General features: G+C 50.0%; 1 pseudogene; it reads right to left on the bottom strand.

The window, feature by feature from the left end:
- Positions 1-1,115: 1,115 nt before the first annotated feature.
- Positions 1,116-1,234, bottom strand: LOC118601222 (annotated as a pseudogene).
- Positions 1,235-12,748: the final 11,514 nt, after the last annotated feature.

Below are 12,748 nucleotides of genomic sequence, written 5' to 3' on the forward strand. Positions count from 1 at the left end.
TGGTCATAGTGGCCCCTGCCATCTGAATGCCGGGGGCTACTTGGCTGGTGTCCACAGCAGCCGAAAGGTTGGGGAACCAACAGGGGCCCAGGATGGGCCTCCCCTGTGACCTCTTTCCCTTCCTGATCTGCAGGAGAGCTGGCATCAAGTCAAGAAGCTGTGCCTACCTCTTGCACAGGCAAAGTCTCAGCCTTTCAGAGAAGCCCTTGAGCTCTCCTCAAGGAGACTGAGCTCCCAACCTCACAAAGCTGTCCTCGGAGTAAGCATTGGTGGCCTGAATCTGGGGGCATCACGCATTGAAAACCTCCCTCCTCAGTCCGGCTGAGTTTATCATGAGGATGACACATTGGCCTGGGAGACCCAAGTTCTAGGAATAGACCTTGCTTCTGCCATTAGACAAGTCCTCCTTGTCCAGGCCTCAGTTTCCCCACCTGTGTACAAAAGGATTGCATTTGGTAATATCCTGCAGCTCTGGCTCCTTGTGTGCAAGTGGAGGCCCTGGGCACAGTGGGGTGGGTGGCTACCAACTCCCTCCAACTCTGTCCCCCTGGGACCAGGGAACTACCATTTACTGAGAGCCTACTTTGTGCCAGATATTTTATTATTATTACTGATAAGAGCTGATACTTACTAAGCACTTACTATGCACAAGCATTTTTTTTTTTTTTTCAAATGTCAGATTAAGGTCTGTTCTCTTCATTGCACCAGTTTGCTCCAAGGGGATTTCCTAGGAAAGTTAATCTTTGTTTCCCCTGTAATAGGGACAGAAGGCTTGGTGGTGATGGTTTGGTGGTTCCAGGGCTTTAGTGGTGTTAGCAGAGGTGGTGACCCAACTGAGATGCCACTGGGAGCTGGAGGACCCTGCTCCTGTGGCCTGAGGCAGCCTGTGGGCTGATGCAGCATGCACGTGGGGCCTCCCCTACCACACCATGGGAGTTCACTAGCTGGTCCCCTAACCTAACCTTAAAGGTCCTGGCTCCTGGGCTCCCTGATCTGGAATCTCCCCAGAGTGGGCAGATCAAGAGCCCAGTCTGTGACATGACATGGTCAGGGTACCTGGGATCCCCATAGCCTGTCTTTTTTTTTTTTTTTTAATTTTATTTTATTATTATGTATGCCTACAGCACCTGGTCTTCCTAGGTGATCTCCCATCCAAGTACTAAACAGTCTCGACCCTGCTTAGCTTCCGAGATCAGATGGAATCGGGCTTGTTCAGGGTGGCATGGCTGTAGACCATGGACCGTGGCTCCACTGGGGCGTGATCACAGGACCTTCTGCGTGTAAAGCAGATGTACTAACCGCTACACTATGGAACCACGTCCCCCACAGCCTTAGTGTCTCCTTCATGGCACAGATCTCTACCCTCCTCCTTAGTTCCTGTCTTCTTGGATGTTCTACCTAGCGGCAGTACAGATGATAAAAAAGGCCACAAGAGTTACCGGAGGGATGTGTGTTGTGGGTGCAGAGCACTCTTTGCTGAGTGCTCAGACCCTGCTACGGGAGAGGCACCTGCGAGGCAGGCAGAAGGGACAATGGGAGCTGAGGCCCTGGATCTGAAAGGAGTTGAACTTCTGGAGAAGAGAAGAGGGGCCAGGATGGGACAAGGTGCAGGGCATGGGGGACAGAGTCTTGGGAGCAGAGGCTGGGTGGCCAGAGCCTGGAGGGCCTCCTGTGGACGAGGGAGTCTTTGGGCCTTCTCCTCAGGGCAGAGGGACCCAGCTATTGTGAGTGTTTACCACAGCCTCTGCTGTGCATTTGCATTTTTATGAGATCACTCCTGCTTCTGGGTGAGTTGCCTGGCTTTTTGTCCACCTGGAAGCTGCAATGACCTTTTCCAAATCTCTAGGCTAGGCTACTCCGCTCCCCTATGGCCCACTTCTCAGCATTGTAGCACTGACTCCCCACTTTGTGCAAGAGGCTGAAACCAGGTTCTCACATGTTGGTTGAATGAATGAGTTACCTGAATTTCAATTAGTAATATGACAATAATAATAACAACAATAACAATACTACTACTAATAGTAATAACAGGTAACACTAAAATGTAGTGCTTATGATGTGCTTATGACACTGTCCTAAGCACTTTACATGTCTTAATTGTCATTTAATCTTTGCAATATATTTGAGGTTAAGTATCATTGTGATCTCCATCTTGCCCACAAGGAAACTGAAAAGGGAATTCAGTCACCAGATCCTGGGTAGGGGAGGAAGGACCCAGGATACCACCGCATCATTCTCACCTAATTTATTTTAATAGCTTCTAGGTTAGGGTCCTGCCCAGCTGTGTGACCTTAAGCAAAAATCACAAAACTTTTCAGAGCCTTAGTTTCCTCATCTCTAAAATGAGAGTGAGAAGCCAACCTCCCATGGTACTTATGATTCTCAACTGAGATGTAGCGAATCGCTGGCACAGTGCTCTGGCACAAGGCACACTTTCGCTCACTGGCAGTTAGGTGAATATTTTTCTCCGACTTCTGAAACAGGCTGTACAGTCCCGGCCCTCCAGGGCTGTCCTCTGAGCAGCCATGTCCAGCTCCCTGAGGCTTTTGTATGTTCCTGAGCCTACAGTTTCACAGTGGCTAATGAACTGAAGCCCTCCAACACCCGTTCACCAAATCTTGAGGGAGTGTTTACTGCTTTCCAGAAACCCAAACGGCTGGCAATGGGCAGCTCCAGAAGCTTCCTTGGTTCTCCCCTGGATTCCTAGGCTTGCAAAACCTCTTACAGGTTGAGGCTTCCCCCTCAGAGCTGCCCAGAGATCTTCTGCCAGTTATCATCTCTGAGCTGGACCCGACCGCCACTCAAAAGTCCCCAGGCTCTGCTTTGCAGATTGGAAGCCCCCTTAGGTGCTGTTCTGGCTTCTTCATGGGAACCGTTTGTTGTGGAAGCAAGAAAAGATCCAGGGGTTCTCTGCAGTGTAAAGGTTGGAAACTTGGCCAGGGGCGGGGAGCAGGAACTGGAGGTTTGCCTGGCTTGAGCCTCAAGCCAAGCTTTTGCAAATCACATGCAAATCCTCTTGCCCAGGTGTTATACCTGTGAATAAGCCTGGTGCCAACTGTCCCTGTGAGAGATCAGGGCAGCTTTTGAAAGTCCCCTCCCTTGGTTGGTTGGGAGTTGGGTGGAAAGGGACCCTCCCTGAGCCACAGGAAGTTCCAGAAGCTGCTTAAGTCAGAGTTTCAAGTGGGCTCCAGGGACCAGGTGGGATGTGTCCTGTCTCTTTCGTTGTGCAGACCCTCAGAGTTTAGCTCTACATAGTGGGCGTCTGGGTACAGGGAGCTCTCTGAGGACAGAGACTGGCTTCTTTCTCCTTGGTTTCTCTAAGGGGCGGCACTGAGCCTGTAGCAGTAAATGTGTATTGAGTGAAAGAGTGACTGACTTCTCCTTGGGATCTCCGCTGTCACTCCTGGCACAGGCTTTAGGGCTCCCGTCCCAAGAAGGAAGTTTTTGTCTGCCGCCCTACTGTCCTTCCCTCCAACCCATCTTGCTGGACCCCTACTCTTAACATCCGGGTCCTCAGAAGCACTCTCCTGACATAAGGGTAACTCCCTGGAGGTCCCCGTTATCTCTTCCTCTAGCCAGTTCTGGTTGGAGAGATGGCCCTCTTATCCTCCCTCCCCTCACCCCGTGACCAGTCAGCAGTGAGCAGCAGCCTCAGAGGGAAGGCAGGTCTCCTTGAGTCTGGGAGCCTGGGTCCTAGGTGCTTGGCGTCTACCAGGACCTAGCATTGGTTGAATGAGTGAAGTACTGAGGTGGGGTGACAAGACCAAAGCTAGGGAGGAGCTGGTTGCTTTTCTGAGCTTGTGGTGCAGGAGCATGAAGTTTCAAGTCACCAAGGGCGAAGGTATGTGACAGAAGGAAGCAGTGCCACAAACGCTAGGAAACTTTGGAAATTATTTTCAGTGGCAGCTGAGAGCCGACAGGCCAGGGGCAGCATCCTGTTCAAACCGCTCTGGAGGCTCCCTCTTAACTATCTCCTTGTTGCCGCCTCCCCTGAATCTTTTCTGCCGCTTTCATGAGCAGTACGTTTATCTTTAGCTAATGTTAGCCCGCGGTCGGTTTCTGTTGTTTGTGACTTAGAACCCTGCCGGGTGCCCCCTGACCCCACCCCCATGGGGGTGGTGGGAAGACGAGGTAAGGTCCTGCGTGGGAAGTGCCAGATACATGGCAGCGATTACACAAAGGCCGTTGTCTTCCCTTTGCACTCCTCGTGACTTGTCTTCTGCCCTATTTTATTTTATTATTATTTTAGTTTAATTTTTATTAATCTTACTCAGTAAATACATATAATTTTTAGTGAAAATAATTTTGGGAGTTTGGCCTCTGATGGGCTGGCTTCTAGTCTCACCAGGTCTGAGGGGGAACAGCGCCTCCTGGTGGTCAGAATGCAGATCCCAAGGGGAGGGGAAAACGAGGCTGGAGCCAGAGGAAAAGTCACAGGGCTCTCTGCAGCCCTAGTGTCAGGCCCGAAGAGAAGAGTAGGCGTATGTTGGATCAACTAGGGCCAGAGGCAGAGCTGACTCTCCCCTCCTGGGAGTGTCGCAGGGCTGGCCTGGGAAGATGAGGACAGGTGGAATGGGAGGAGATCATGTCACTTCTGGATAGCATGGATGGGTTAGTTATCCCTTCACAGAGAGGCAGAAATCAGCCTTTCTAGAAACCCCAGTGGCCCCTGTCTGGCTCTGGAAGGGCTTTTCCAGATGGGGTGCTGGTAGGGGACGGCCAGATCAGGACATGGCTCCCAGAACTCCCCACCTTGGGCTGCTCTCTGATTCCAAGGCCACCATCGCACTGGCCCTCAGGGTACCTGGCCTAGCCTGAGCATTGCGGACATTCCTGAGATTTTCCTGAATAACAAGAGCAAGGTGAGGATGAGAAAGAAAGCACACTGTCGGAACACCCACTGTGCGCTGGGTGTTGGTACATTTGATCTCATTTGATCATTATCCTTTAAGGAAAACAGTAGTATCTAGATCTCATCTTTATGGCAGGGGTGATACAGCCCACAGAGAGAGTGATTTGCAGCACCACCCCAGAGCCTGAGCTCTCTTGCCCCATAAAGGGCCTCTCAGACAGCAGTTCCAGAGACCCAGGCCCCAGGTCATGGGTTCGCCTGACACTGAAGGGGCTGTAAAGCTGGGAGAGATGTTTCCATCTAGGCACAGAGGAGCCGCTGGTGCAGAGCAGGAGGGTCTGGGTGGAATGTTCCTGGCCCCAAAGTGGTAGGCAGGACTGGGATGGAGGGACATAAGGGGTTGGCTGGGGATTAACTTTTGGCTTCACAGTCTGCTCTGAACCTTCTTAGCAGACCTGGCTTGAACCCAGGTGTCATGAGTGGGTGTAGAGAATTCTGGCTGCCAGAGCCACCAGCAAGCCTGAGGTCGAGTTCAACTGTGCAAATTCCTAGCTGTGCCATTTTTGGCAAGTGACCTCCCCTCTGTACCCCTGACCCCATCTACTTATTGGTCTGAGCATACTGCCCTCACAGAGTGTTGTGAAAACCAATGGGGCAAAGTACCAGGAGGGGCCTGGTGAGAGCAAATACTGAGGTAACATTGGCTTATTCTCAAACAGAATTGAGGGGGCGGCTGGACTCCAGACATCTCCAAAATTCTAGGATTTAATTTATTTGAATACAGGATCCCTGAAAAGAGATAAGTCGGGGTATATGTGCTTCAGAATTAGCCACTTCATCGCTGCACCTGTCAGTGCACTCGTAACCCTTGTTTGCTCACCTGTCACAAGTAAGTGAGCAGTGTGAAAGACCCAAGAGGTCAGTACAGAAAAGGTGATGGATCAGCCTTGGGGGTAGTGAACTTCATGTTCTTGGAAGTAAGGAAAATTGGACTCTTGGCAGGGAATTGCACCAGGAATATCTGTTCAGGCAAACCTATGATGACCAGGACAGGGAATGATAGGAAAGGGGTAGGGAGAGTTCCCTTAGGGGTTTCTTCAGAATTTCCGAGTAGAAAAAACTGGAAACTAGTCTCGAAGCTGCATTTGCAAGGTAAATCCACTTTTCCTTAGATTGTCTATTTAGAATGAGGTCCCCAGGACTGCGGTGATGGTTAGCGGCGGCGTGAAGCATGTGCTTCTCCAAGTGACCACGACGGGGCAGCCTAGACCGCACTCTCGCGGCTTCCAGCAGGAGGGTGGCAGAAGATCCTGGTCTAAGAACCGAGAACTTAGTTGGCGGCGGGAAGAGGGCCGCTGAATTGGACAACTGCCAGAGTCAGGGGAGGAAGGGCTACTTTCATCCCTGCATATCACAGCCCGAGTTTTTATTTTTTGCAGGGGGTGGGGCAAGGTGTCAAGATTTCCTCTGAACAATGAGTGCTGCTACTGGAAAATTTTGCAGACTTTGAAGCTACAAGTGTAGCCAGTGCCGAGGAAGCCCTCCAGCTCGGCATTTAGGGAAGATTCCTTCTCCTCTGCGGCCAGGAGAACTTGAGAATATGGCTGCTGGGAGGAAGGTGGCCTAGGCCCAGGTGGGAAGCATGAAGGGGGGGAGACTTCAGGCACGGAGATGGGCCTCACTGGACTTCTCCTGTCATCCCCTGGTGCTTGCAGATCGTGGTGCTAGCTTTTCAGCATCCTCGGCTTGCACACCCCACCATGGAAACGGACCTTGCAGAGATGGGAGGCTCACAGCAGGCGCTGGAGCATGGGGAGCAGGCCTTTGTGAAGGATATGTTCACTTCAGAGCTTCCAACACTGCATTGGCTCAGCATAGGCACTACTTCAGGAAGACAGGCTCTAGGACTTCCACCCCTTGGGGGAGGGGGAGTAGCTTAGGGATAAGGGCTTTGTCAGACTCCTCAGGTACATCCCCAGGGGTGCAGGACAGGGGCCAGAGGGTTCAACCAGGCTAATCTTTTCACTGCCATATCTCCACCAGCCAGCACAACACCTAGTTTGTGGTGGATATTCAATCAATACAATATAAATTTCTTCTTTGCAATAGGAAATCTACACATGAGGTACAAAATCCAAAAGTTACAAAAGAATGAAATCTCTCTGAAACCCATGCACCTTAGACATTCATTACCTTCTCTGGAGAACAAACTTGCTTTTTTGTTTTAATACAACCTCGCAGGATAGTCTCTGCATGTATTAGTATTCTGTGGTTAAAAACATAGTAACAATTCATTTCTTTATCTCTTTTTCTAATAAAAAACTCCATAAACAGTAAACAAAACTAGATGCCCAGATCTTGCATGTCATGCATAATATTATGGATCTATCATAATTTATTTAGTCATTTCCAGATTATTGGAATTAATGGAATGCTGCAACAAAAGTCCTTGTCATTTGTGTGAGCTTAACTGAAAGATAAATTTCTAGAAGTGGAATTGTCAGTTTGAAGAGTAAGTACTTTTAAAATTTTGACATATATTGTCAAATTTATTTTTTAGAGGTTTACTTTTTAACTGAAATTCAATTTCATTAATAATGAACATGAGCATATTTTTCACACAATGCCAACACAATGTGTTATCTATCAGACATTTTTTCTTTGCCAATTTGGTGAAAAATTGCATATCATTTTAAGTTATTTTCTCTTACTATAAGTGAGTCAGACATCCCTTTATATCTTAAAATTCATTTGCGTTTCCTCTTCTGTTAACAGTTCATTTTCTTTGTCCATTTTTTATTAGATTTTTTTTATGTGGAAACTCTTTGCCTATTAAGGAAATTAACCTTTTCTCTGTGTATCATGCAGAGTCCCAGCAGGAAAGAGATGGCACGTTCAAATCAGTTTAATTTAAGGAAAGTTTACTACAGGGATATTTACAAGTGTGTAGGCAGGGAGCAGGGGGAGCTGAAGGGGTCGTCAGGTGCCTGAAGCTGCCACTGGAGGGAGCAGCTACTTGGGCCTCAGGGAGAGTTGCATGGGGAGGGATGCCTGAGAGAGGACACAGCTCCCTCCCTCTTCCCATTGTTAGAGCTTCCATTCTAGGAACCCAACTGGAAACCAGAGGCAAGGGAGCCTGTGGATGAGGCCCCTGCAGGTCTGCTTCCCATTATGGAGAGCAGCGGGGGGGAGGGTGGAGAGGGAATCTGGAGGACAAAATGGAAGATATCCAGCACACACTCATTGCATGTCTTTGGAATTTATGATTCTTTTAAAGACAGAAGTGATTTATTTTTATTTAGTAGAAGTAATCCTTTCTGTTATAGCTTTTGGACTTATGTCATTATTAAAAAAATCAATTACATGTTTACTTCTGGCCTTTATGATTTTATTACTAACATTAAAATTGTTGACCCATTTGAATTTATTTTGGTGTGTGAGGGAGGGATCTAATTTTTTCAACATTATTTATTCAATAATATATCTTTTCTTCACTGAATTGAAATGTTACCTTTTAATGAAAGCTTATATAATGAATGAATGAATTGGTAGCATTGCTAGGAACAAAAATTCATTGCTGTATTGTCTGCTACACAGCACTAGACCTCATTGTTACCCCTGGGCCTGCTTGAGCTTCATCCTCAAAGCCCTACTACACCCTAGTGTCCTCTGAATCTCCAAAGTGAAGGTGGTGTGGGGTCCACAAGAAGGTGCAGTTCCTGGGGTGGCCCAGTCAAGAGTACCAATGAGCTGATGGGGAGTGGGGGTGGGGGCGAGCATGAACATCAAACACAAGTCCTGGGTGTGTGTGTATAAGGCTGCAGGTAGGAGGGCACTCACTCTCCGTTGGTGCACGTGCATGGGCCAGCGTGGACCTGTAGTGGTCAGGTGTATACGTGAGCGTGAGTTTGCCAGGTGTTATGTTCAGATGGATCAGCACGCCAGCCAGGTATGTGCAAGCTTGCAGCCAGGTGGGTGTTTGTAGGTGTGCCTGCCACCTCCTCTGCCCTCAGGGCCAAGGGAGCCACTCACTCATGTTCCTGAGTCCTTCTTGCCGTGAGAATCAAGGAATCTCAGCCTCCAGATGAGTGCTCTTTTTGAGGTGAGGGTGGATGTGGGAAGGCGGCTAGCAGGGTAATTAGGCAGCTTTGCGAAGCGTGTTTCTGCTCCAGTGACACTGGCAGTGGCCGCACCTGAGAATCTAGACTCCTGAACCTGGTGATGCCACCTCCCTGGGCAGGGGGAGCAGAGACTCTGTCCAGAGCTCTGTGTGTGTGTGTGTGTGTGTGTGTGTGTGGTGGGGGCGTCATGTGGAAAATGAGTAGCTGGGTAAGATCCAGGCGGGACTCAGCTTCCACCTGCACATCAAACAAGGCTGTGCTCATGACTGGTGTTCACCCCACACTCAAGCCAGGAGGAGGGAAGATCTCATACAGATCACTCCCCACACGTGGCTTCTAGGTGGGGAAACTGATGCCCAGGCAGGGTGTCTTGTTCAGAGCCTGTGATCAGCAGCCCAACTGCTATGAACATCAGTTGGTTATGGACAAGCGCAGTGAAAGGGCAGCGCCCCATAGCCACCTCTCCCACCCCCACCTCAGGTGTGCAGGTCTGATGGTGAAGGCACTGGACGTGGTGGCCAAAATTGAGGGCCACTGTGATTTAGAGAGAGAGAGAGAGAGAAAACACACATATGAGAAGGAAGGAGGGAGGAAAAGAAAGAGAAACGTGGAAGTGTAGACAAAGGTGCTGCTACACATATGAAACCCTGAGTGCAGGAAGGACATTTCAGGGAGAATATCCTCAGAGCCCCCAGCAGTGTGCCCTGTGCTCTTTGGAGGGACCTCAACGCTACCTGTGGTGTAGGAGCTCTGGCTGAGTCCCTAGCTGGATCCTTCTCTCTCATCTTTCCTGGCTCAGCCTCTGGGCCCCTGACTGTCTCTGGACTGGCTTTTTGCACTCACTCATTCAGTTGGGCAACACTGATGAAGATTGCTCTAGCCACGCCACACACTGGGGACAAAGATGAAGAGCAGGGCCCTGGATTCTTGCAGGAGGACCCAGCCATCCCCTGGGGAAGGTCAGGGATGCCTCTGAGAAAGGGGGTGGAGAAAGGCAGACCAGGTGGTAGGGACAGAATGTACCAAGAATGAGAGGCCCTCCTCTTGAACAGCATAAGGGTGTCCAGGCTTCCCTGGGGCAGGCGTCAGGGGGGCGGTGACCTGTCCCACTGGGAGGTAAGTTTCCTTCTGGCAGCTCCTTCTCACGCAATGGGGCGGAAGGGTTAGGGGCCCATTGTTCCCTGGCACGCCAACATCCCTCAGCTTCTGGGTGGAAGCAGTGGAAGGAAGTCGTGTGTGCTGGTGTAAGCACGGCAGCACGTGCCACACACATCATGGGCTCAGTCCTGTCCTGAGATGGCCCTTCTCAGACTTCCTGGTGCGTGCGTGTGTGCGTGCGTGTGTGTGTGTGTGTGTGTGTATGTTAAGCACTGACCTACTATCTGGCACTTTATACCCTCTGTCTCATTAAGCCTTCCACCAGCACCATGGGGTAGGATTACAGTGTTCAGTTGAGAGATGAGAAAATCTAGACTCAGAAAGGTTACGTAACTGGCCCAGGGTGGGTGAGTGAGGTGGGATTTGGCTCTCCCTTTGTGAGCTCGCTTCCCGCCTTATCCCCTTTCCCTTTCCCAGGCCACTTTGGGGATTGGACTCTTATTAAAAACCGCCCAGAATGGAGTGTGTGTCAGGTGTGCAAAGTCGAAGGGGTGGCCTGGGGAAGCATTTCAAGTATTGTTCCCTCCTCAGGTTTCTTTGTGTGTTAAGGCAGACCAGGTGGTAGGGAAAGAATGTACCAAGAATCTTTGTCATCTGGGAGCTCCTTTCATGGCCGGAGGTGCAGGGCGGGGGCAAGATGCCTTTAGACTGAAACTTATTAGGGTAGATCTAGGGGCCCCTCAGGGACTGGGCATATCTGCATAGGGACCCTGGGGATCCTGGGAGAGAGGCCTCTTCAGTAAAGGGTGAACTGGTTTGGAGTAAGAACAGTGGTGATTAATTCTTTCCCTAATTTGTCAGGAGGCCTAGTCTTAGAGCATCAGAGAAGACTGAGGGCAAGGGCAAGGACTAAATTGCTTCATACTGAGGGTGTGAAGAGGGGTGGGTAGGACAGGAAGATGACAAATGGAAACTCTTGTGTAGCTCTTCAAGTTTTCTCTTGTGCAATTTTCTCTCCTGGGCCTGGTGTGCAAGGCTCACCTGCTAAAGTAGCCACATGCTGTGACTATCTGAACCAGAGGTAGACATAGCTCCAAAGAGACCCAATCGCTAACTTGTGACCTGTGACCTCTATGGCCTGGCTCAAAAAAATGGCTTGAGCCAATCAAATGTCTCTCTCAAGAACTTAAACTAAGCTATATAAAGGGTGGTGGTAGACACTGAGATGAAAGGAGTTGAGGATCTGAACTGGACGTGCTGGGAGGCTTACCGAAGTTACGTAATTTTCTCTGTAAAACAGAGATGGAATTCCAAGCTCATGGGTTTTTCCATCATTTTGTCTTCATCAAACATACCCCATCCCAGTGTACCACACCTCAAATTTACAGTGCCAGGGAAGATCTCAGAGGAGGCTGAAGATGGGCGTCTGAGGCCTACAGAGGGGGAAGGATTCGGCCAGTGTCAGTTTTACCTAGAACCTGAGTTCAGAGCTTCTAACCCCTCAGGCACTTGCTCTTTCCAACCTCCATGTGATTCGTTGACCACGTGTGTTTCTGAGCTGCCTTGTTCTATTCAGACAGTCCTGGCTGAGGGGTTAAGGTAAGGTGTAGGGGACAGAGCCCTGAGTCCTTCCCTGACCAATTTACAACTCATGCTTTCTGAGCCTTGGGTTCCTTATCTCTAAAGGGAATATAATGGCTCCCACCTCCTAGAGCTGTTGTGAAAACAGCCCAGGATGGTGCGTGCCCAGGAAGGGGCAGGACAGAACTGTTCCAGGCTGCCTGAAGCCTGCTGGGGCGGGGTGGGCAGGTGGGGAAGGAAAGGGGAGGGAGGCCAGGAAGTCACCATGTCTAATTCCTCCTACTTCAGGTCTGGCCAGAGGGGAGCCCTGAACAGCCTGAGTGAGTTAAAGATTGGCCAGGTGTGCGTGTAAAGCTCAGGTCAACTCCTGACAACAGGGAGCCAGGTGGGGCAGTAACCGTTGGGTGACTACTGGGCCTGAAATTCCCCAGGGAGCTGAACCTTGGCTGAGTCTTGGATTGAAAAGGTCTGGCAGTGTCTGTTGCTTGTAGGGGTGTTTATATGTGCCACTAGGGTGCATCAAAGGAGTTTCCATTAGTTAGGGTCTCTGAAGGACCATGTGTCCCTCAGACTGGAGCTCCCAGAGAAAGGCCTTGTCTCCTTTCTCAGACAGGACCATGTTTCCCGGGATTTCCGAGGTTGGGCTGCAGCCCTGTCCTCAGACTGGGACTCTCAGAGCAGGCTCATTAGACTAGAGCCTGCAGGTAGGGCTGTGTCTCCTCCTCAGTTTGTGATGTTCAGGACAGGGTTGTGTCTTGCTCAGCCTCAGGTCTCCAGGGCAGGTCTCTGTCTTCCCCCTTAGAATGGAGTCCCCTAGGGCAGAACCATGTCTCCTCCGTCTGACGGGTGAGCTGAGTCTTCTCTCAGATGGAAGTACCATGAAGAGTTGGCTTTCGGTTTGAGGACAGGTAGGGACACAGATAGATGGTGCTCAGGTGAGGTGCTTCTTCTTTCTAGGATTATAGTACAGAGTCCAGCGATTTTACTTCTTATTATTTACTTCTTATTATTTTCTTCAAAGCCACAGACAGCCATAATTACTTCCAGAATGTTGGGGCAATTATGCCACTGGATGAACACTTTGGAAATGAAAGTC

Source organism: Rousettus aegyptiacus, unplaced genomic scaffold (assembly GCF_014176215.1).
Source record: "Rousettus aegyptiacus isolate mRouAeg1 unplaced genomic scaffold, mRouAeg1.p scaffold_m13_p_3, whole genome shotgun sequence".
NCBI classification, from domain to species: domain Eukaryota; kingdom Metazoa; phylum Chordata; class Mammalia; order Chiroptera; family Pteropodidae; genus Rousettus; species Rousettus aegyptiacus.